This window comes from Lutra lutra, chromosome 4 (assembly GCF_902655055.1).
Source record: "Lutra lutra chromosome 4, mLutLut1.2, whole genome shotgun sequence".
In the NCBI taxonomy this organism is placed as follows: domain Eukaryota; kingdom Metazoa; phylum Chordata; class Mammalia; order Carnivora; family Mustelidae; genus Lutra; species Lutra lutra.
Genome location: NC_062281.1, coordinates 177,592,534 through 177,613,890, shown reverse-complemented (window position 1 = coordinate 177,613,890; position 21,357 = coordinate 177,592,534). Strand labels below are relative to the sequence as shown.

Below are 21,357 nucleotides of genomic sequence, written 5' to 3'. Positions count from 1 at the left end.
CTCTGGATGGACCAGTTGGACCGGAGTGGACAAGTTGGGACCTTGGCAATTTGTGTACTGTTTTAGGCCACCATTTTCTCCTCAGTAAATGAAGGGACCAACTGAAACCAGCAAGTCTCAACCTTTTTTTAAGTGACCCAGATTGTATGCCAAATGTTTGCAACTATAAGTCCTAAAGAAAATACATGGAGATAGTACCTGTTTTTTTTTAAACAATGAGATTCTTATATAATAATAATTACCAGTGTACAGATATAGATCTTTAACTTTTTTCTTTTTTCTTTTTTTTTTTTTTAAGATTTTTATTTATTTATTTGAGAGAGAGACAGTGAGAGAGAGCATGAGCTAGGAGAAGGTCAGAGGGAGAAGCAGACTCCCCATGGAGCTGGGAGCCCGATGTGGGACTCTATCCCGGGACTCCGGGATCATGACCCGAGCCGAAGGCAGTCGTCCAACCAACTGAGCCACCCAGGCGTCCCAACTTTTTTCTTTTTAATAGACCTTCAACTTTTAGACAAGACTGGTGCCTGTGTTGAAATGGATTTCTTTGCCCCTTACTTAATCTTTAAATTTTTATAAATAATTACAAACTATTTTAAACCTTCAGAAAAGTACAGATAATAATATAATCCCCAAGATAAAATTTTAATATTTTAATATTTTGCTATATTTACTTCTAATCTCTTAAGATATAAAATATTACAAATATAGCTAAAACCTCATCCCTCATCTCTTCTTTCTTTCTTTTTCTCAATGGCAACTATTCTCTCAAAATTGCTGTGTGTCTTTCCCATGTCAATTGTGTACTTTTACTGCATGCATCTATAATATGTGGCATTTTTTGTGTTAAATTTTACACAAATATCATACTGAATGCATCATCTTTCAACTTCCTTTTTTCCATTCATCATTATGTTTTAAACATGTATCTGTCTTGATAGCACATAAATAATTTAATTGGTTGTGTAATACTTCACTGTATGAACAAATGATAACTAATCCATCCTTTCCCCTACAGAAGGACAATTAGGTTGTTTTGACCTTTTTTTTTTTTTTTTTTTTTTTTTTGCTATTACAAGAAGGCTGGAAGTCATATTCCTTGCCCATGTCTTCTTGTATACACATGCAACAGTTTCTTTAATATTAGAAGTAAAACTTCTGGGTTATAGAACAAGGGCATCTTCAATTTTAGGTTGCCTATGCCTCCTTTTGCCCAGGAGTCCAATCCAGGGATGAAAACGGTTGTATCAGTGACTAGCACTGCAGAGCTGATCAGCTGGGGGATTATCTAGTGCACTTAGGAGAGGAAAAGGAGCTACCTTTTTTTTTTTTTTTTTTTTTTTTTTTTTTTTTTTTTTTTTTTAAAGATTTTATTTATTTATTTCTCAGAAAGAGAGAGAGAGAAAGCACACAAGCAGGCAGAGAGGCAGGCAGAGGCAGAGAGAGAGAGGCAGGCTCCCCGCCGAGCAAGGAGCCCGATGTGGGACTTGATCCCAGGACTCTGGGATCATGACCTGAGCCGAAGGCAGCGGCTTAACCCACTGAGCCACCCAGGCGTCCCTAAAAAGGAGCTACCTTAATTGTCACAAGTCTTATTATTCAAATAATAATTGGTCTTCTTCCAAAAGCCAAACAAGAGAATATTGGAATTAGTTACTTAAATATGGACCCAATAAAGCGATTGCTTCCACAGTATTCTGGACAAGTGATTATACATCCTATTCTTGAATACTATCAAAAACAGAGAGTTTACAACTTCCCACAGAAACTCAGTTCTAGAAGTAGGAAATTTTTCTCTTAAATTATCTAAAAACATTTCTGGCTGGGAGGGGTGCCTGATTCTGAACTTAAGTCTCCTGTGAGCCTGTTTTTTCTATGTAAAAATGCGAGTAAGAATAATACCTAATTCAATCAAATGGGTTATGGGAATCAAATGAATTAGTGTGTGTGAATGTGTGTATACATAGATAAATGTATGCACATATACATATGCATATGTATATACATGTATATATAAGAAATATACTCATATAGCATATACGTGTGTATATTCCTATCTGTAGAAAAGAGAGTGCATGGGAGGGCAAGTGAGCTCCTGGTAGAAAATAATTATTTTTATTTTATATTATTTTTAAAGAAAATAATCAATTAATTTTAGCTGCAGCTATTATTTTTTAAGATTTTAATTATATATTTGAGAGAGAGAGAAGGGGGGTTGTCAGAAGGAGAGGGACAAGGACAAGCAGAGCCTGATGTGGAGCTCAACATGGGGTTCAATCCCAGAACCCCAAGATCATGACCCGAGCCGAAGTCAGATCCTTAACCAACTGAGCCACCCAGGCAGCTCTCAGCTATTATTAATATTCTTCATCTTATTGATGAGGGAGTGGAGGCTAGCTGAAAACAAAAGCATAAGCGGACACCCTGCAACCTCCCGGCCAGCCCCCACTCCTGGGTGGGACACGTGTGACTTTCTTCCAGGAATCTCCCAATTGTCTTAATGTTAATAACGTTGCTAGAAGGGAAAACAACCTTAACTTGACAATGGCACCTGGTCTCTGGTATCTTGCAAGGATCTTTTAGGTGGGTCTTCTTTAGCATATGAAAGTTCTTTTGAAACCTCCCTTTTCCTTACCTCCCCCAACTTGCAAGTATATAATGAGCCACTCCTCAAGACCCCTGTGCCATAGCTCTTTGTGCCAATGGGTTTTGTCCCCGTGCTCTAAAAAGAACACCATTTTGCACCAAAGATGGCTCAAGAATTATTTCTTGATCATTGGCTCCAGACTTCACTCCACCGAACCTCGCCTATATTCCAAAACCATACACTGTCACCCATTCCTTACCAACAAAAGTTCATTCTGCCAACCATTATTTACTGTCTACTGTGCTAGGAGCCACAGGTACATCACCCACACTTCTCTGTTGGTATTTCTTTCTTTCTTTCTTTCTTTTTAAAGATTTTATTTATTTATTTGACAGAGAGAGATCATGAGTAGGCATAGAGGAAGGCAGAGAGAGAGGAGGAAGCAAGCTCCCCGCTGAGCAGAGAGCCCGACAGGGGACTCGATTCCAGGACCCTGAGATCATGACCTGAGCCGAAGGCAGAGGCTTAACCCACTGAGCCACCCAGGCGCCCTCTGTTGGTATTTCTAAGACCCCCTGTGACATTGCCGGCATAGAGCAAAGGTTTAAAATGGGAATTCTGGATTAAAATAATCTGGGTTTGAATCCCAATTTTACCACACTTCCTAGCTATGCAATTTGTGAGTATTGTTTAATTCACTGATAAGAACTTCTTTCTCATGGTAAATACTCCACATATGTTAGTTATTTTTCGTTTTAATTGAGCCAGTGACCCTAGCCAGGCTTTCAGCCTGAGCCTGAGGAGCTATGGATAATTTCAGTTTTATTCTAGTCCCAAAATTTATGATATTTTATATTCAGTGGAACATCTGTGGGGGAGACATCAGGAAGAATGACCCACATTTATAGGAGAAAAGCATTTCACAAAGCTGAATTCACAAGTAGGTTCTAACTCCTCCAAATGGGAAGAAATCACCCTTTGGGAGCTCACAGACTAATTTATATACTTGATGTGAGCAGAAGTAGGAAAAAAGCAACTCATGGAGTGATAAACATGGAACAAACACTGTGGATGGTAAATACACGTAGTCCTTCCTGAGAGTAGGTGCTGCCGGGTTCTCACTGGAGGGACAGGTAGTGTCCCAAGGCTCAGACTCTGGAGTAAGGCAGATCTAGGTTCAAATCCCAGGCTTTTTATCCAGGCGTTTTATCCAGGCTCTGTGACCCTGGGCAAGTTGCTTTTAATCTCTTTGTGCTTCAGCTTTCTTTTCTTTTCTGCAAAACACCATAAGAGTAGGAGTATCTAAGAAATTGTACTCAATACAGTGGTGACATGGTAAATACTAAATAAAAGCGAATTACTGTTATCTGACAAATGGCACCCACCCTATGAGTGAGTGCCAAGTTTCCATTCTCAGAAAATGGTGACAATTTTTCCTTTTTCTGACCTGAGGCGCCTCATGGGTGGGGCCTAGTATCTGCTTTCAGAAGTTACACCTGATGCCTCCCTTGTCACCTTGAGCACTTTCTTAGAATGGTGCCTCCTCTAGCAGACGTCGCACTCCACTAGTCTGGAACCGCCTCTTCCTTAGAAGGGGGAACAGTAGTGCCTCCACCAGTTAGTCTCAGAAGGACCTCATCTCTGTCTCTTTCGGTCAGCCTGAGGGTTTCCGTAGTGTGTGGTTGGCTCCCCTCCAAGCCACTCGGTTGTAGGACTGATTACGTTTTATCCTCTTTCTTCAGGCCCAGGAGCAAGAGTGAGGAATGTGCCACTCAGCAGTCCTCCAGGGCTGGAAAGAGTAAGAGGAAGCTGGGCTCTGGGGGATTGGAGGGGGGCATCGGGGCCCCAGCCTGAAAAGTCTCCCAATTCAGGGGATCTGAGGAAGTCTTGGTGAGGCTCTCAGGAGACTGTGTCTGGCTCTGAGGGGCAATGGGTGAGTGTTAGGGGTGTCCCAGAAGCAACGTGACGGACCATTTTCCCTGGATGTGGGGTGGGAGGTGCGTCAGGGTAACTAATGGCAACTGGGCGGGGTGAGCCCACTGGGCAGGAGCTCTTCGACGGGGAAAAACTACGATTCCCAGGATGCCCTGGGGCTTAGCCCGGCTTTCCCGCCTGCCCACTGGCTGCGGGTCTGGCGAGCGCAGGAGTGGATTGGTCGCGGCGGTGCGGCTCCCCCACTAGCAGGTTAGGAGGCACCGCCGGCAGCAGACGTTGACCGGGCGCGCGGGGAGGGGGAGGGGCCCGGCTAGCCATTCTGGAAACCGCCGGACGCTCTCTCCGTAGCGTAGCCGCCGGCTGTGAGGCGCGGGACGGAGGCGGAGACTGCGTGGCGCAGGCGCGGTGCTGGGCTTCTCCTGGGTCCCCAGACAGCTGGAGGAGATAAACAGAGGAGGAGGAGGGAGGGGAGTGCGTGTGTGAGAGCGCGCGAGGGAGTGTGAGTGTGTGTGAGCGCGGGTGTGAGGCGGTGCGCAGGGGCGGGCGGAGGCGCTGTCCGGCCCTGGCCAGGCGCCGGGCGGGGAGCATGGGAAGGGGCTAGAGCTGCCCGGGCCCCCCAGCCCCCTCCCCGGGATCCGTGCCCCCCCCCTCCCGGGAGAGGGGCCGGGCCCCCCGGACCGACATGGGCTCCTGAAGTTGCGCCGCCGCTGGTCCTGGGAAGAGGCCTGACAGGTACTGGTAGCCACCGCCCCCTGCCTTCGCCGGGCGCCGAAGCGAGAACCGGCTCCCGCAGTCCCGGCACACGGGCCGCCCGCTCTGGGCCGGCCGCAGCCTTGCCCGCCCGGGGGCCCTGAGGCCGCCAGCCTCGGGGCTCCGGGGTGTCCCGAGAGGGGGCAGGCCTCTCAGGGGCGAAGGGCAGAGTGGGCCGGGGGCGGGGTGGGGATGGAGGGCCGGCCGGGACGTGGGTGGTGGGGGACGCTCTGGGAGTCCAGGGGGCTCTGCCAAGGGAGAGGTGGAAGTCATCCCATCACGGGACTTTTTTGCGGAGTTTTTGTTTGACATCTGATCTGGCGCCGGTCTCAGGAAGAAGGGGGCAGGTGGAAATGCCGGGAGGGCTACGTTGACCTGACCTGCACTCTTAGTTTCCTGCTCTCCTGCTCTCGCTCTGTCTCGCTTGCTCTCGCGCTCTGTCTCTGTCTCTCTCTCTCCCGCTCTCTTTCTCTGTCCGTCCGTCCGTGGCCAGGCTTCGTGCAGCCGCAGATGCCTTCAGTGGCCCATCCTGGCACTAAGCAGAACTCCTAAGGTGTTTCCACCAGGCGACTGTAACGCCCTTACAGAGGGCCTTTACTTGGGAACGGGCTATTCAGTAACCCACTTAAAAGGGAAATAGGAAGTGTAGAATAGGAGAGAGACTGTGAACCATCAGGTACCAAGTCTTGTCACTGAAAGCTACAGTGGGACGCCCCCACTCCTTGCCAGCCAGATTGACTTTGCTTAGTGACCTCTGACTCTCCTCTGTAGGTGTACCACCAGGGACTCTAGAAAAGAGGTATCAGGACTTATGACTAAAGTCTGACTGCCTAATTTGACTATTTTCCTCAAAGTCCTTTTCTTCTGTGAGTTTTTTTTTTTTTTTTTTTAGAACTTCCTGAGGTAGTGGTAGAGCAACTTTAAAGTTTTCTTCTGAAGTTTATGAGTTTAGAAACCTGATAGGGTGTCTGTAACTTCCCCATTCTTCCCAAGGATGGGGTAGATGATCAGGGTAAAGTGGCAGTTAAGTGTTCCCTTTTAACAAAGCCTGAAACAGTTTTCAGAAGAAACTATTCAGAGGACACCTCCAGACTCAAAGATGTTATGAAATCTCTGCCTAGGGTACAGGTATGCCCAGTGATCTGAACGAAGCTTTTCTGTACCTTACAGTCCCTCCTGAGTGGCTAGTGTCTTCTCGAAGTGAAGGAACTACTTAGGGCTGTTTCTGGATTAAATTGAATCTTGTCTGCTGAGTATAATAACTGGGTCCCTAGCATAGACCGGGGAGTAACTAGAAAGGCTTGATTGGGCTGACGATGTTGAGACTTAACAGTGGATTTCCAGTGCAGGTTGTTGTATTTCATTGGCTGACGGAGAAACATTTTCTGCCATAGTTTGTGATCCTGCTGCTTTCATACTGGGGTATTTTGACCTATTTGGGGACACTTATGTTCAAGCCACCTGTCAATTTGTAGAAGCAGTGCTTTGGGTCAATTCTGAAGAATAGTAGAACAACAATCCGTATTTCTGCCTAAGACTCCTTCTCTTGGAGTTACTGAAAGGAAGAGAATATGTATAGTGATTATGGTGATGGTATTAACATTGGCGATTTGCCACTTGGGGATTTTTAGAGTTGTCATGCAGCTGACAAATTTTCTAGCTGGAAGGAACTCAGTAGTGACTCATGGGACATCAAATTAGGGTTTTTTCACACACCTAGACTTCGGGACCTGGAAGGATACAACTGAAGATTTTAAAGCCCTCTGTTAAACATCTTTGGACTTTGAGGGGCCAGCTGCTGCAAAGACCCAGAACTATGACTTCAACAATTTTTAAATTATTTTCTTGTTAGTTTCTTCACTCCTTTTTGAATTAGGGAGTGTGGCCCACATGTGCAGTCCTGGGTCTTAAAGAGGGAATCATAAACAACATGTAATATGGTGATACTTACCTTTTTTTGGGGTCACTGATTGAATGATCCTGATTCCTTTCTTCTTATATCCTTACCTTTCTGGATTCCACTGCATCTTTGGGCCGCCGTTGCAGAGGGACTCACATAAGTCCTTGGCTACAAAAACACAAGCCCTGGTATTTTCCATCAGAAACCAATCCCTTGGTGTTACATTTAATTGTGTCTAACTTTGAGAGATATTTACTAATTAGAACACATTCTAAGAAGTAACTGACATTTATTGAGGGCCTGGTATATGTTGGGATGTGTGATAGTTAGTGTTTTACTTTATCTAATTTAGCCCTCATAACTGCCTGTGAGGCAAAGATCATTTTCCCTATTATACATATGAAGATCCAGGTACAGAGAGGTTAAATAACTTTCTTAAGGTCACACAGCAAATATAGGAAATGTTTAGAATTCAAACCAGGGCCTGTCTCCTTTGAGGCTGTGATGCTTGAAGGTCTGAAAGGACCAATGCTAAGAGCCTGGGGGAACACAAAACCTGCCTTCAAGTATTTGAAGAACTGTTATGTAGAAAGAGAACTGGACTTTATCTGTGTGATTCTGGAAAGCAGCACTAGGATCAAGGGATAGAAATTCCAAGAGAGGAGACGTTGGCTTGGTAGGAGAAAATTCAGCTTTCTAAAAGCAAAATCGGCCACCCTGGGAGGGAATGAGTTACTCGTCATTGTAGGTATTCAAGCAGAGGCTTTTCCACTTCTTATAAAGGATTTGGTAGAGGAGTTCATACTTACGTAGGTAACTGGACTAATTAGTTATTCAGTATTTTAAACCCTGTTATTGCATGGAAGTGATGTCAAACTCCTGCCGTATTGATCTGTAAAAGAACTAACTCATATTTCATACTTACTGTGTGCCAGGCGCTTGTTAGATACTTTTTCTATGATATTTCATTTACTCCTTAGATCCTCTATGAAGGAACTATCATTATCCCCACTTTATTAGTTTATTTGTCAGGGAGAGAGCACAAGCAGGGAGGGCAGTAGGTAGGGGGAGCAGCAGCCTCCCCACGGAGCAAGGAACCTGATGCAGGACTCGATCCCAGGACTCTGGGCTCATGACCTGAGCTGAAGGCAGGCACTTAACCAACTGAGCCACCCAGGCATCCTCATTACCCCCACTTCACAAATGAGGAAACTGAAGTTCCAGAAAGTTAAAAAAAAAAAAAAAAACTAACCTGTTAGGTGACACAGCTAGAAGTAGGACTGATATTTGAACCTTTGTACCTTCTTAGCTGTGTAATGTAGGGTAAATCATGTGTCCTCTCTGAGCTATAGTTTCCTCATATGTGAAATGAGATTTGTGACAGTACCTTCCTTGTAGTGGGTTTATGAGTACTAAGTGATGTAATACACACTTTTTGCTAGACCTCACTGATTGCCCTTGGGAGCCTGGGTTTGGGGTAAAAGGGTACCATTTTGTTTCTTTAGGGTGACACCCTGAGAATTCTGGGGTTCACTCTGTGTACTATTTGTAATAGCTGCTGACTCCTTGAAGGGCTTTGTGGCATTAGTGACTAATACCTTAAAAACTTGAGGCCTGAGTAAGAGGAGGGATCAGCCAGTAGGTTGGAGTATAGGAGGCAGTGTCAGAGGTCTTGTGGGAAAAAATTGCTCACCCTACTATAGAGTCAGATTCAGGGATCACTGTTTGCATTTTTATATTTAATGTCTTATTTTAAAATGAACAAGGTCACAATTGCTAGAGCTGTGATAGAACTGGATGCCAAGAATAATAACCCTTAATCCTCCCTGTAGCCATCTGGGGAGTTATTAATCCCATTTTCTTGGGGAATGGGCCAGAGCAGGATCAGACGTTACCCAGGGAGCTATCCAGGGGCTCTCGGGACGTTGGCAGAATTTTATCCTTGTTCGTAACTCCCCCGATTCTATTTTCAGAAAGCACAAGACTGTGCTTTTCCATGTACCTTTAGAGAGCTTTTCTTAGAATGGGAGTCAGGCATTTCTGGTCTTGGAGTTTCAAGTTGAGCCCTCAGTTAGTTGAGCCCTGAATATTTGGGTGCCGGTGGCTTACCTGATTCCTTCCTGAGTCAGACATCTGGATGTAACACAGCTGCAACTGAGTTGGAAAGGAAGCATTTCCACACTGATTGGCTTAGTTTTCCTTAACTTCTCTGCTAGAAAGAAAGTTACAGAGTGAAACTTCAAAGACTTCCCTATGAGAGGTACGCTGAATCATGCCAAAATTTGGAAAGATGCAAGTTAAAGGAAAAATCCAAGACTGCAGATGCTCATATATACAGTAAGAGAGGACAGCATTTTCAAAGTATGCTCCCTTTGTCTACCTGTTCCCTTTCACTACCTTAAGGTAATTGTGGCCCTAGGAAAAAGCAGATAAATTAGCTGTAATCACTGAAAAGCATTGTTCTAAAAACATCAAGAAAAATTTTTCACAAAGCACGAATGTAGAGGAGCCATGGAGGTGAGTTTTCATCCAGAGTTTCCCACAAAGTGAAACATTTCTTAAGATACACTTCACAGAGAAAGCTTTAGCCAACCCCAACCCCATATGGAGTCGTTTGAGCCAGGAGCCTCGAAGATGGCAAAGAACTTTTCCAAAGGTGCTTTGTTGATGGTCCTATCCTGCCAACCAAACCTTTCCCAGATGCTGTCCTTGTGCCAGCTTAGTCCATGACCCTGAAATACACTCGGGAACTTTATGTTTGACACTGGCAGAGTCAAGGTGATTTTGATTCCTTAGCTTAACCCTAAAGAATGCTAAGAGCTTCTTTGAGGTAACAGTGCTTGCACATGATCTGATTAAAAGTAGTAACTATTTTTTAGTTGTCAGTGACCTGGGTCTTAGAATTAAACTATCTAGTTTGATTCTCCATTTAATAACTGTAACTTTAGGCAGATTAACTTCTCTCTACCTCAGAGCTTTCATCTGAAATGTGGGGATAATGGTACCTGCCTCATAGCTTTATGAGCAATCAGAACACTTAAGAAATGCTTTGAAGGGGCACCTGGGTGGCTCAGTTGGTTAGGCAGCTTTCTTCAGCTCGGGTCATGGTTCCGGGGTCCTGGGATTAAGCCCCACATCGGGCTTCCTGCTCAGCAGAGAGCCTGCTTCTCTCTCACCCTCTGCCTGCCGCTCTGCTTAGTGCTCTCTCTCTCTCTCTCTGTCAAATAACTAAATAAAATCTTCCAAAAAAAAAAAAAAAAAAAGGTGGTTCATTAAAAAAAGAAAGAAAAATGCTTTGAATGTATTTTTACCAGGCTTGGTATCAGGCATTTTACATGTATGGCTCTTTACTCTCTGAAAGTAGGCATTATCATACTTGTTTTGCAGATTAGGAAGCTGAGGTTTAGAAATGCAGCCACACAGAAAATAGGTGGCAGAATTGGGATTTGAACCTTAGGTCTGTTGGACTCCAGCGCCCAACTCTTTATTTTATTATGCTACTTGCAATGACCTTTATCCTTTGGAAGTGTATTTCTCTTCTATAGGATTGCTCCAGTAGATAGACCACTGCAAATGGAGTGAAAGGAAACTTGCATACATCTTTTGCATAATTCAGAATGTTGAAAGGAAGCCAGTGGTCACTCTGGCTGGGGGCATCTCTCCACAGTGAGAGGCAGCATGTTCAGAGGAAAAAGAATACAGATGACTGGGGTTCCATCTCCACTCTACTGCTCCTAGGAGTGTGTTCTTAGAATCATGGGGTAGAGGCATTGGAAGAAGTTTTGTAGCTCATCTCAGAGTCTACCTCTCATTTTACAGATGGGGAGACAGTCTGAGAGAGTGAAACGCCTCACACAGGGTTTTTCAGCCAGTTAGAGGCAGAGCCCCTGCCTGGAGCACAAGATCCTAGATCCTGGTCTAGTACTTATTCCTCAGTGCCACATAGCACTGTGCTTCAGTTCTCCCTTGTTAAAAGGGATGATAATAGCTTTCTAGCTTCCTCACAGGATTGTTGTGAAATTCAAGGTAAAAGCATGAATGAAATGATCAGCACTCTGATAGGTATATAGCACTGTATGTACACAAGATCGTCATGCTATATCATTCATTCAGCAAGTACTTAGACAGGCGCCTGCTAAGCCCGCATCAGTCCTTGGAGACCTAGGAGGGTCAGTAGATTAATCAGATGAAGAGCTAGCCCTCAGGATACTTTTAGTTTTTTAAAGAAGAGAAGCCCCACAAAAGTAATTATAGTTCAGGACAGGAGACAGATGACGAAAAGGGTGAGAACTGAATTTTCCCAAGTTCTGATTTTGAGGCAGAGAAAAGATGAAAAGGGTTTGGGGACTTGATCTCTTCTTGAGATATAATTCATGTGCCATAACGTTTACCCTTTTAATGTATACAATTCTGCCCTTTTTAATATACCCACAAAGTTGTGCAGCCTTCACCACTATCTAATTCAGAACATTTTCATCATGCCCCAAAGAAACCCATATTCTTTAGCTATTACAACCACCCCAGTCACTCCCATCTTCTTCCTCAATTCCAAGGAACCAGTAATATACTTTCTGTCCCTGTAGCTTTTGCTCTTCTTTTTTTTTTTTTTTTTAAAGATTTTACTTATTTATTTGACAGAGACCCAGCTGGAGAGGGAACACAAGCAGTGAAGTGGGGGAGGGAGAAGCAGGCTTCCCAGTGTGGAGCAGGGAGCCTGACATGGGGCTCGATCCCAGGACCCTGGGATCATGACCTGAGCCGAAGACGTGCTTAACGACTAAGCCACCCAGGTGCCCCAGCTTTTGCTATTCTTGACGTTTCATATAAATGGATTCATAAAATATGTGGCCTTTTGTGACTGACTTCTTTCAAATAATGTTCTTAAGTTTCATCCCTGTTGCAGCATGAATCAGTGCTTCATTCCTTTTTATAGCTGATTAATACTTGATTATATGGCTATATCACATTTTACTTACCCATTTATGGACATTTACCATTGGTAGACATTTGGGTTGTTTCTACTTCAGGGCTGTGAACGTTGATTTATGAGTTTTTTTTTTTTTTTAAAGATTTTATTTATTTATTTGACAGAGAGAGATCACAAGTAGGCAGAGAGGCAGGCAGAGAGAGAGAGGAGGAAGCAGGCTCCCTGCTGAGCAGAGAGCCCGATGTGGGGCTCGATCCCAGGACCCCGGGATCATGACCCGAGCCGAAGGCAGAGGCTTTAATCCACTGAGCCACCCAGGCGCCCCCGATTTATGAGTTTTTGTGTAGACTTATGTTTTCATTTTTCTTAGGTTATACCTAGGAGTGGAATTTCTAGGCCATATAGTAACTATATTTAACTTTTTAAGAGGAGGCTCCTTCCTTCCTTCCTTCCTTCCTTCCTTCCTTCCTTCTTTCTTTCCTTCCTTCCTTCCTTCCTCTTTCCCTCCCTCCCTCCCTTTCTTTCTTTTGAGAGGGAAAGAGGGGAGGGGTGGGGGGAAGAGGGAGAGGTAGAGAGAATCGTAAGCAGGCTCCGTGCTCAGTGCGGAACCCAGCGTGGGATTTCATCTGGAGACCCTGAGATCATGACCTGAGCCGAAAGCAAGAATCAGACACTTAACTGAGCCACCCAGGCACGCAGAGAGGAAGCTTTTCTTAAATACTTTTTCCTTATTGTCACTCATACTTAATAAGTATTTACAGTGTGCAGTTATCCCGTATAATCCTCACAGCATCTCTGAGGTAGGTGCTGTTGTTACCTTCATGTAACAGATGAAAAATAGCCAGTCTTTCTTGAGTGCTTACCACATGCCAGGTATTGTACTAAGTGTTTTTTTAATGCATTATCTCATTAATGTTCCCAATAACCCTGTGAGGTAAAAATTACCTACATGTATACCTACATGACAGGTAAAACGATTAACAAACAAACAAAAAACCCCCAGGAGCTTAAACGTAAATAATTTTACCCAAGCTCACACAACCTAGTATATAGTAGAGCCAGATTCAGACTCATTTCTTTCAGTTTGAAGCAGGTTCCTAAGGGCTATTTCTATATTATTATAAAAACAATTAATGTTCACAACAGAATACTTGGAAAGTACAGAGGAACAGAAAAAAATACATTTATATATGTGTATATCACCTGTTGTCTTACCAGAGAGAAGACCACTGGCACATTTTTTTAATACATATCCTTCTTGTTATAACATTGTAGATATGTACACTTCTGGGTTGTTGTTGTTTTTTTTTTTCTCCAGGGCTAAGATGGCTATAGATATGTCTTAAATTTGATTTTCTTAAATCTGTTTTTGTGTTTCATTAATCAGTCTTCCATGTTTTGAATGACTCTGTAATAAGAAAGATTTTTAAAAGGACTTTATTAGAGGGGCACCGACATGGCACAGTTGTTTAAGTGTCTGCGTCTTGGTTTGGGCTCAAACCATGACCTCAGAGTCATGAGATCAAACCCTGCATCAGACTCCATACTCAGCATGGAGTTTGCTTGAGATTCTCTCTCCCTCTCTCCCTCTGCCCCTCCTGCTCACACACTCTCTCTAAAATAAATAAATATTTTTTTAAAAAGAACTTTATTAGAGAGAATTTCAAATATATACAAAGTAAACAGAATATTGAACTCCCATATATCTGTTATCCTATTTCAATAACAGTCAAAATTCTGCCATTCTTATCTGTACCTCCTCTGCTTCCCACTTCCATTCTTTTTTTTTTTTTTAAGATTCTATTTATTTACTTGACAGACAGAGATCACAAGTAGGCAGAGAGGCAGGCAGTGAGAGAGGGGAGGAAGTAGGCTCCCTGCTGAGCAGAGAGCCTGATGTGGGGTTCTATCCCAGGACCCTGAGACCATGACCTGAGCCGAAGGCAGAGGCTTTAACCCACTGAGGCACCCAGCCATCCCTCCATTCTTTTTTTTTTTAAATATATATATTTATTTATTTGACAGCAGGAGGGATTACAATTAGGAAGAGAGGCAGACAGAGAGAGGGGGAAAGCAGGCTCCCTGCTGGGCAGGAAGCCCGATATGGGGCTCGATCCCAGGACCCTGAGATCGTGACCTGAGCCGAAGGCAGAGGCTTAACCCACTGAGCCACCCAGGTGCCCTCCCTCCATTCTATTTTTTAAGTAAAATTTACAAATATTAAAATTCGCTAATCTTGATTGTACAGTTTTGACAAATGGATATACTCATGTAAACCATCTCCCCAATACTCATGTAACCATACTCTCATCACTATGTAGAACCTTTCTGTCACTCTAGAAAATTCTCAGGTGTCCTTTCCTTGTCGATCTCCATGCACCCAAGCAACACTTTTTTTAAAACTATATTTTTGCCTATTCTAGAACTTCATATACAGTTGACTCTTGAACAGTGTGGGGGTTAGGGGTACCAACCCTGCACCCCTCCATGTAGTCAGAAATTCACATATAACTTTTGACTTCACCAAAACTTAGCTACTAATAGCCTTCTATTTACTGGAAGCCTTGCTGATAACAATTGACACATGTTTTGTATAAGTATTATAAGCTGTATTCTTATACTAAAGTAGAGAAAATAAAATTTTATTAAGAAAATCATACATTTATAGTACTATACTGTATTTATTGAAAAGAATCCACATATAACTGGATGCACATAGTTCAAACTTATGTTGTTCAAAGGTCAACAGTAAATGGAATCATACAATATGTACTTTTTAAAAAGATTTTATTTATTTATTAGAGAGAGAGTGAGCTGGGGAGGAGCAGAGGGAGAGGGACAAGCAGGCTCCACGCTGAGCACAGAGCCTGAGAGAGGGCTCAATCTCACAACCCTGAGATCACAACCTGAGCCGAAATCAAGAGTCAGAACCAACTGAGCACCCAGACACCCAGGCACCCCTAGTATGTACTTTTTTGTGTCTTGCTTGCTCAGAATATGTGAGATTCACCCATATTGTTACCTGTACCAGTAGTTCCTTTTTAAAAATATAATAACTTTGGGGCATCTGGGTGGCTTGGTCATTAAGTCTCTGCTTTGGGCTCAGGTCATGATCCCAGGGTCCTGGAATCAAGCCACCATCAGGCTCCCTGCTCAGTGGGGAGCCTGCTTCTCCCTCTCCCTCTGCCTGCTGCTCCCCTTGCTTGTGTCTCTATCTCTGTCAAATAAATAAAATCTTTTTAAAAAAGTGTGTTAAGGATGTGGAGAAATTGGAATCTTGTACATTGCTGGTGAAACTGTAAAATGGTACAGCCACTGTGGAAATCAGTTTGGCCATTCCTCAAAAAAGTTAAACGTAGCATTACCATATGACTCGGGAATTCCACTCCAAGGTATATACACAAAAGAATTGGAAACAGGTAGTCAAACAGATAATATATACGAATGTTCACAGCAGCACTATTAACAACAGCCAGCAGATGAATGGATAAACACTACGTGATAATAGCAGTGCAATGGAATAGTATTCAGCCATAGAAAGGAACAAAGTACTGATAACGTGCTAGAGTAATGGACCTCAAAATATTACATAAGTGAAAGAAGCCAGTCACAAAAGGCCACATACTGTAGGATTTTATTTATATAAAATATAATTATATATATATAATATATAAATTTATATTAAAATTGTATTTAAAATCCTATATAAAATTGTATAGGATAGGTAAATTCATAGATGCAGAAAGTTAATTGGTAGTTGCCAGGTATGAGGGGGAGGATGGAAGAGGGACTGACTACTTAATAAGTATGATTTTCTTTTGGTGCAATGGAAATGTCTTGGAACTACCTAGAAGTGATGGTTGCATAACACTGTGAGTGTACTAAATACCACTGAATTGTACACTTTAAAATGGTTAATTTTATATTATGTGAGTTTCACTCAAATTAAAAAAAAAGGAAATACATATCCTTTAGCTATTACTACTCTAAACCCCATCCCCCCAGCCCCAAGGAACCACAAATCTTTCTATTTCTGTAGATTTGTCTATTCTGGGCCTTGCACGTAAATGGAATTATAGGCATCCCTTGGTTCTTGAAAGTTCACATTATGCCACTTCACTTTTATGAAAGACCTACATTAGCACCTTTTTCTTGCTAACCGAAGGAAATCCGAAGAGGATTTTTGCTTTTATGAAAAGGGTGAAAATCAGATACCGTGTTCATCATTTGTTTTGCGGTGAGCCCATTACAGAGGCAGCGCACACCCTGAGAAGCGAGGATGGCACCTCCCAGCTTCTCCCCTGGGAACTACACTCCGCATCAAGCCACCATAGCTTTGAACTCTGAGCCTCTGTGCTTCATCTTCATTTAGTTTTTATTTATTTATTTATTTATTTATTTATTTATTTTTAAGATTTTATTTATTTATTTGACAGAGAGAGATCACAAGCAGGCAGAGAGGCAGGCAGAGAGAGAGGAGGAAGCAAGCTCCCCGCTGAGCAGAGAGCCCGACAGGGGACTCGATCCCAGGACCCTGAGATCATGACCTGAGCCGAAGGCAGCGGCTTAACCCACTGAGCCACCCAGGCGCCCCTAGTTTTTTTTTTTTTTTTAATCTGTTAGCAAGATGGTATCGGAAAAGCCCAGGAGAGGTTTTTTTTGGGGGTCGGGGAATGCTCAAAAACTTTCCATATAAACTAGTGATAACTGCTTCTTCACTTTATGTCATTGCAGCTTAGGATAGATTTCATAGGAATGCTTTACTTTTGGATAGCTGGAGAAACCTGTATAAGGCTCAGCTCGTGGCCTTCTTTCACTTTGCATAATGTCTTCAAGATTCACCCATATTGTAACATGCATCAGCACTTCACTGCTTCTTATGGCCAGATAACATTCCATTGTATAGCTACACCACATTTTGTTAGTCCATTCATCAGTTGATGGGCATTTGGGTTTCTGCTTTTTAGCTATTATGAATAATCCTGTATAACCCTTCTGGTACACACTGTTGTATGGAGTTCCTTCAGCAGAAGTGAGAAAGTCATCCCACTTTGTGTGCCCCACCACCCTACAATGGAATCCCCAGTGTCAGCTTTGTTGCTCTGGTAGGGAAGGAAGTAAGGTAGAAATGTTGTAACCATGGCACTGCGCATAGATCAGGAACTATCAAGTCTTACTGGAGTTCAGATTTGGCTGATAACGTCTGTTGAGCACCTACTGTAATCCAGGCACTATTTTGTACCTTCATATATATTTGATCACTTATTCCTCACAACAACCAATTGAAGTCGATGAGCATCCCCATATTACACACGAGGAACTTGAAACTCAGAAAGGTTGAGTAACTTGCCTAAGTAAGTACTAATTGGTACAACAAGGGGGCTGGACTTCAGGCCCAAGTGCCTAAGTATTTTAAATCTGCTTCCCTTTCTGCTACATTAACCAGAGCCCAGCCAAGGACTGTGGCACACCTGAAATGAGTGGTTCCTCATGTTTATTTGGAAATTACCATTCAATCTTTGGTTCCAGGTGAGTAATCTTTGCCAGGTGTACTTTGTTCTAAGGCTTGTTAACCTTGGGCTATTATATTACCATACCCTTTGCATTATGAAGGAGATTAATTCCTCCAAATTGAGCTGTTAAATGAATTTTCTTATTAGCTTCCTTTATAATATAGAGGTCTGCCTATGGAAGAAAAGTTCCAAATAGCCTGAGTTTTAGGGTTTTGTTTTTTTTTTAAAGATTTTATTTGACAGATAGAGATCACAAGTAGGCAGAGAGAGGAAGGGAAGCAGCCTCCCTGCTGAGCAGAGAGCCCGATGTGGGGCTCGATCTCAGGACCCTGAGATCATGACCAGAGCCGAAGGCAGAGGCTTTAACCCACTGAGCCACCCGGGCGCCCCCCAATAGCCTGAGTTAAAAGTTTGTAGAAGGGATAGCGTTAGGTGGTGACATGCTATGCATTTTAGGCTCTAAGAGTAGAATACCTTTTGGGAGGAGTATCTTAGGCATGGCAGCTCTTATTTTCTTTGTAACATTATGTCATATGTTTTCCTCTGTGCCTTTTAGTCATTTTTACATTTTTCATATTCCCAGAAACTAGCTTCCTTCTTCCTCCTTTTATTGAGTGTCAACTAGAGCCGGCCTGCAGTGTCCTCAATGACAGCAGATGCCATTCCTAAACCTTTGTACTTCAGCTAGAGAGATTTTTTATGGAGCTTTCATGTTCTGCAAATTAGCCCTCAGTGTCATTAGAGCTTTAAGGGTGAACGTAAAGGTATACTCAGTCCACTGTGCTAGCCTTAGAATGAAGAATACACATATAAAGTTGCTTGTGGTCTGTTACCGTCCTAGTTTTTTGCTGGTGATTTACATGTCTCCTTTCTTGCTCTCCTGCCATGTTTATTTATTTTTTTAAGATTTTATTTATTTATTTGACACAGACAGAGCAGGGACACAAACAGGGGGAGTGGGAGAGGGAGAAGTAGGCTTCCCCTAACAGGGAGCCCAATGCGGAGCTCAATCCCAGGACCCTGGGATCAAGACCTGAGCTGAAGGGAAATGCTTAACGACTAAACCACCCAGGTGCCCCTCCTGCCATATGGTTAGTTTGTTTCCCCCACTGTCATTTTTGTGCTTTCTTCTAAGATGTATGAATAAATGAGTGTAAATAAGATTTAATTTATTATTCCTATTGTTCCTTTTGAATTTACTGTCCTAGCTATTCATTTTGGTCCTTTGGTTAAATTAGCCTTTTTCAGTCTATCTACGGTATTAATGGTCACAATAGCCTTGGTGCTATTGATATATTCAATTCATGACAACTATATGAAGTGCTCTTGAAGAGAAGGGTTTGCGTTTGGCTGCTGCTTTGCTGTTTTTTCAAAGTCAAGTGTGGTGCTGACATAATAGGCATTGAAAATGTTATCTTATGGATTCTTGAAGTCACTTATTTCAGTCTTTTGCATCTCAGCAGAACTGAACATATAATTTGCATACTGCACCAGAGATAGAAATCCCCTCAATATAGTCTTTTCTAGTGTTTAATCATAAATATACGACTTCCTTTCTTCAATTCCAAATGTCTCCATCATGTCATTCCATATCTGAGTTCTCTTTGTTCTATAGAATTGACTATTCCAGAACACGCTTTAAAATAATGCTTTTAAAATTTGACTGTGATTAAATCTCCTCATATTCAAATAACTGTTCCTTTATTGATTTGATTATTTGTGTTTGAGAGATTTTTTAATCAAAGTATGAAACTGATTATGCCCCTTATAGATTTGGGGGTATTTCCCACCTAATGTAAACCTTTTAAATAAATCTCTACTTAGAAGGGTTTCCAGTTATGCTTGCCTACCTAAAAAAGTTTGTGGAAGGCACTGAATCCATGTTGCCTGAAAGAGGGGAGAAGGTGGGCTGTGCTCTAGAATGAGCTGTCTGCTGGTGTGCTACCATTTCTTCTCAGGATGGGAACAGAAATGTTCACCAAAATACTGAGCAGTAGTTGTATTAAATTTGGCATTTTGATTTTTAAACCTCTGCCTACCAGTCTGATACTGTATTAAATCCCACTTTCCATTTTACTATTTACCTGACTTGTAGTGAGGTTTTTTATATTTGTCTACTTTCTCTGCTTTTTCACTTCTTTTGTTCCTTTTAGTTTCTCTAAGTATGTACCTATCTTAGCTAAAGTCCCTTGCCTTTGATTCTCTGATTTCTTAGGTGCTATGTCTTTCATCCCAGTCAGTATTACCCCATGTCTAGCCCAGTACCTGGTACCTGGTACAAACCAGGTTAATAATTTAGGAAAATTAATGAATGAATAGTAACAATTTAGTTGACTCACAGTGATCATTACTCTAGGAAATTATGTACCCTAGTAATTTATCCTCATATACAAAGTGGTTAAGAGTGTACATACAGCTCTGGTTTGAGTCCCTGCCCCAGCCTCACTTATTACCTGTGTGACATTGTGAAAATTGTTTCATGTCCATGACTCTGTTTCCTTTTCTGTAAGATGATGATAGTAATAACATCCACCATACAAGCTTTTTGAACCAGTCTTCCCCTTAACAGTGGTGGGTCTCTCTCCTCAGAAGCAACCTCCCCAAGTTCTTTGTGACTTCCTGTCATTCGTGTTTCAGCTTGATTGTCATCTGAGGGTTCCTCTGTTATCAGGCGGGATTTGTAGGTATAAGCAACAGAAACCAACTCTGGCTGATTTTTGAAAGGTTATAAGGGAAACTCACAAAATATCAAGGAAGGCCGCAAAGCCAGGTTTGAAGAATGGGCTAGAACAAGGGAAGTTGGGTAGCAGCCAGGACTTTTAGCCAAAATCATTCACAGAACCAAACCATGAGGTCACTGCTGACGCTTATACAGCTTACACCATTACCACCAGCTGACCGGGCTTTACTGGCTACTGTAGCCACACCTTGCTGCCAGCATGAACTCCCTCTGGTCCTCTGATTCTTTGATACCAGATCCCAATAAAGGTCTGGGGCTGATGTGTCGGGTTGGAACAGCCTGGGCCATATGCACGCACTCTAGCTGTAAGGGACCTCAGAGAATCTTAGTCTCTGCCGTTCCCACCTCATGGTGGGAGGCATTCTGTCTTCTGCCAGACTACTGGGTGGGAGACTCTCAACTTACAGGAAGGGTTTCAAATGCTGAGCAGCTAGAAAACTCCACAAATGTATACTTCATCTTCTTTGACCTCACATCTAAAAGTAACCCATCAATCACTTTAATATCACCTTTTTCTGTTTTCATCACAGCACTTTTCCCTACTGGATATATTCTTATTGTATTTGTATTATTGTTTATTATCTGTCCCCTCCTCCTAGAATGTACCATGAAATTTAAGGAACTTTTGTTCACTGCTGTATCCCCTGGGCCTGGAATACTGCCTGGCATACAGGAGAAGCTTCTTGTGCACATTTATGAGCCCAGGAATGAATAAATATATAAAGCCATTAGCACAATTCCTGGTACATAGTAAATGTATATTTGGCAACTTACTATTTCTTAGGAGATAAAAGTATTTACATTCTTTTTCATTTAAGTTCAATTACTTAATGTATAATATATTATTTGTTTCAGTGGTACAGGTCTGTGATTCATCAGTCTTATATAATACCCAGTGCTCATTACAACACATACCCTCCCCAGTGTCCATCACCCAGTGACCCCATCCCTCCACCCTCCTCTCCTCCAGCAATCTTCAGTTTGTTTCCTGAGATTAAGAGTCTC

The 21,357-nt window shown here is 42.6% G+C and overlaps 1 protein-coding gene across 4 annotated transcripts in view; it reads left to right on the top strand.

Moving 5' to 3' along the window:
• Positions 1 to 4,883: 4,883 nt before the first annotated feature.
• Positions 4,884 to 21,357, top strand: part of WDTC1 (WD and tetratricopeptide repeats 1) — a 70,278-nt gene continuing 53,804 nt past the window's right edge. For 2 of the 4 annotated variants that reach the window (XM_047725976.1, XM_047725977.1), the window contains exon 1: positions 4,884 to 5,254. The gene's annotated coding sequence lies outside the window, so the exon portion shown is untranslated. The remainder of the gene's footprint in view (positions 5,255 to 21,357) is intronic. The other 2 variants (XM_047725975.1, XM_047725978.1) reach the window with 2 other exon arrangements.